The sequence below is a fragment of the Physella acuta genome, unplaced genomic scaffold (genome assembly GCF_028476545.2).
Source record: "Physella acuta isolate Inbredline_101_S28 unplaced genomic scaffold, ASM2847654v3 ptg001876l, whole genome shotgun sequence".
Lineage (NCBI taxonomy): Eukaryota > Metazoa > Mollusca > Gastropoda > Physidae > Physella > Physella acuta.
This window is the reverse complement of record NW_026733382.1, coordinates 10,539-15,000: the sequence shown is the minus strand read 5'-3', so window position 1 is coordinate 15,000 and position 4,462 is coordinate 10,539.

Sequence of the window (4,462 nt, the reverse complement as noted above, 5' to 3'; positions counted from 1 at the left end):
TATGTATATGCATATGTAAATATATATATATATATATATATATATATATATATATATATATATAGACACTTGGAATAAGTCGGAAAGAAACAACACACTAAACCGGTATAGAATGCTTGTCCCCCCTCCTACCCCCACTCCCCTAACACATCTGCACAGCCTTACACATTACCTACACGTATCGTCTCTCTGATCAAAAGTTTTAGACAAATGTTTTCTCCTATCGGCTAATTGGGTGTACACTTCAAAACTTCAAACACACTTCGAATGGGGCACGGGATTAAAATAAAACAAATTCTGTATAACATCAAATAATACAACCATACATGTTTCGCTGGATAAACTATTCTAAAACGAAAGAAGTAATATACGGTCAGTAAAGCAGAGGAAGTAGAGTCCATCTATTTCTGTAACCTTGGCAATCGGCTGGTCACTTTCATACTTCTTTCTAAATTTTATTTCCGTGAGTAATATTGAACACTAAGTTTGGAGCGATTTCAGTGGAAGAAGAGCTACCGTAGGGAACGACAAAAAAAACTGAAATGTTATTGCCTAAGGGGTTACAATGATTGTTTCGGAATTTTCTCGATTGGTCACTCGCTAAAGACCATTATCTGCCCAATTTTCGAGAACACGCTCTCCCACCCAACCAAGCCACCCCCCCCCCCCACCCCAACCCGTACCCCTCGGCCCCTTATGTAGGCTTTTTATAAGAGGAAAAAAAATCAATATTTTCTTTGTGTGATACACTAAAAAGAATTTTATTTGTTCAAAGTGGTACAAGAATAAATAAACAACACGTGATGACTCCATGTCGATCACGTGACTAAAACTTGATGATTAAATATAAACGGTTTTTCAATTGTAACATTACTTATCCTAACACTTTGAACTTTAGCTAATTTTTGGAATTTAACTAGCGGTATACAGACATGGGACATTAGAATATTACTTATCAGAACCTTTTGATGTTTACAAAGTTTTGGAATATTACTAGATATATAGGCCTATAGAGATGGGACACTTGAACATTACTTATAAGAACACTTTGATCTTTACTTAGTTTTGGAATATAACTAAGGGTCTACTAACATGGGACATGAAAACATTACTTATCCTAACACTTTGATCTTTAACTAGCTATAAATCAGTCGACAAGCACAAACAGCTACAAACACGTAGGGTCAAGTCGGCGACCAATCGTAACGAACTCAAGCACGATATGAACACAGGCAAGCATAGCATGCATGACCGATGCTCAAACGTGCCATCACACAACAGATGACACTGTGTCTGTGACAGAAAGCTTCAGATGCATCCGATCAATGGGGGTCGGGGGAGTGGGGTCGATGAGGGGAGGGGGGTTGGGAGGTGTGAACGACCTACCCGTGTCAAGCTGACACGCTTCATGTACAGTTGACCGAGCTGTCTAGTCTATCAAAGCCCACCAACCGTCTAACTTGTGTTGGTCGACGCTTCATGTACAGATGACCAAGCTAACTGGCTAGTCTATGCTGGCCCACCAGCCTTGTGTTGGTCAACGCTTCATGTACAGTTGACCTGCTGTCTAGTCTATGCTGGCCCACCAGCCGTCTACCTTGTATTGGTCAACGCTTCATGTACAGTTGACCGAGCTAGCTGTCTAGTCTATGCTGGCCCGCCAGCCGTCTAACTTGTGTTGGTCAACGATTCATGTACAGTTGACCAAGCTAACTGTCTAGTCTATGCTGGCCCACCAGCCTTGTGTTGGGGTTTTAGCCTTTAGCCATCTCGTCGTTGCAGTAGCGTAGCGAGGAGGGGGAGACATATGTCCCCGAACGTCGACCTATGGGGGCGCCAAAATGGGTTGGAGAAATAAATTGAAAGGTTGAAGGGGGGGTGCAAATCGAAAGTTTGAGGGGGGGGTGCAAATCGAATTCTTGAGGGGGGGGGGTGCAAATCGAAAGTTTGAGGGTGGGTGCAAATCGAAATCTTGAGGGGGTGCAAATCGAAATCTTGAGGGGGGGAGGGGTGCAAATCGAAAAGTTTGTCCCCGGGCGCCGGGAAGGGTCGCTACGCCTCAGCGTCGTTTTATTCATATTTAACATTTTGTCCATATCGTCGTTTTGTCTATATCAATATTTTATAATAGATAGGCCTACATTTCAATGTACAGGTACTAAGTAAGTTTAATCATATATTAATATTCCGGCAGATGAGGGCCATTAGCTATGAATAGCAATCCATCCAGGAGAGACAACTCCATAATCAAACAGGAGTGAAACCCATTAGCTGTGGGGAAAAAGGTGCCTGGTACTTAAGTAACGCCTGGCTATCTTTATATATTTGCCTAAGTTTTGTACCTTGAATACTAAGCTCCAACTATCCAGTTGTCGATCAGTAAATGGAACCTTTCATTTATTGAGGATTATCGGCCCATGTCCATTTGTGCCGCCCTCAATTTTGACAACCGATATTTGGTAAAGCGCCCTGTAATTCTAGTTTTAGAATTTTCTACAAAACACAAAAATAGAGAGGAAACGTAAATTTGCAAGGAGCTGAGGGTAATCATCTTATAAGGAGGGTAATCATCTTATAAGGAGAAATCAAATATCTTAGTGGAAAAAACATCTGGGTTTTGTTTGCTATTTGTTGTTTCGTTTTCTGCAACATTAAAAATAGCTTTGTAACATTTGAAAGGTTTTGTAAGTCTAAGAAGAAACAGTGTGTAAAGCAGTAGTTCATAACCTTTTTGAAGGTACCGAACCCCACTAGTTTCATAAAGGCATTCACCCAACCCCTTTTTAATGGTTCTATCGTCCACACTGACAAAAACCCGATCATGAAATCTATGAGTCGGGTGTGTCTTGACCTCCGGCGAATGCCTGACACTGACTCACCGAACCCCTGTGGTTTTGTCGAACCAAAAGAACCAATGCTGTATAATTAAAAGGTTAGATGAAACAGTATATCTAAGATCCGCTAAGTCGACTCTTCTTCTTCGTTCTTAATTATTAGTGTTGAAGGGGATCGAGATTTATCTGCCAGTGGATTTGAACTCGAATTTATCAACCATGTGCTTTTTGCCGACTCGACCACGCCTGCAATACAATTAAGCGTTACGTGTCAACTGGTTATGCGCCATTGAGGCCATTTACTCCGATTTCAGCCTGCTTTTCTTTTTGGATTTGCTTCCATAGCCTTTGTCCAACCAAGAACAAACTACGAGGCAGCAGTTGTTTAACTTTGGAGTTGTCTATCCTTGAAGAGAGGCTGTCCCCTGCTAACGAGCCTTATCTGCCCGAGGGTTCGAACTCGAGACTTTTCGGTTTAGCAACCATGAGCTTTACCGACTCGACCACGCCGAACCCTTGGACAACATTCTTGTGTAACATTAACTATTTGGAATGTGGTGTTAGATTAAATAGTTTTTTACTACTTAGGAAACAGTCTTTACCAAGCAAAACACAAGTTGCAGAAATACCGGAAATTGAAAAAAATTCAAAACGTAAACAATTGAAGTTTCGAATATTTTTATTTAGAATACTCTCATAAACATATCTTAAAGCTTTATTTATTTATAAAGAAATAATAAAAATTAAGACGTTAAAATTAACACGCTTGACATTTCAAAATGACAGGTTAACAGTTAACATACACGACATGATTTCTGACAATATGTTAACATACACGACATGATTTCTGACAATATGTTAACATACACGACACGACTTCTGACAATATGTTAACATACACGACACGACTTCTGACAATATGTTAATATATAACTTGGATTCTTGGTGCAGTGACCGTCTTTAGTCCAGGCTGAACAAACCACTTGGGTGTCATGGCAACCTGATAAACAAATAAACAAACCACTTGGGTGTCATGACAACCTGATAAACAAATGAACAAACAACTTGGTTGTCATGACAACCTGATAAACAGATGAACAAACAACTTGGGTGTCGTGAAAACCTGATAAACAAATGAACAAACAACTTGGGTGTCATGACAACCTGATAAACAAATGAACAAACAACTTGGGTGTTATGACAACCTGATAGACAAATACAGTTCAGTTTACCCTTGTGATGACGATTATTGTGATGTATGTATGTGTATGTGTGTGGGGGGAGACAGGACGGGGGGACTAGTTATTTGATGACAGTTATTTAAGTGTAAACTGTATGTATTATTGATTAGCATTTTTAAATAACAGATTGAATACACAGCATAGCATTAATAGACTGAAATAGTGCTGACAATAACGTACACACAATAAAAAAGATACACGTGTACACAATTAGATTGAGTATAAAGACTTGTGTACACAGAAAGAGTACAAAGATTTGTGTACACAGATAGTGTGAGTACAAAGACTTGTGTAGACAGAGAGTGAATAGTGAAACCTGTGTACACAGAGAGTGCGTACAAAGACTAGTCTCACGCACTATTTGGTCTAGTTTTATCCGTGCAGAAA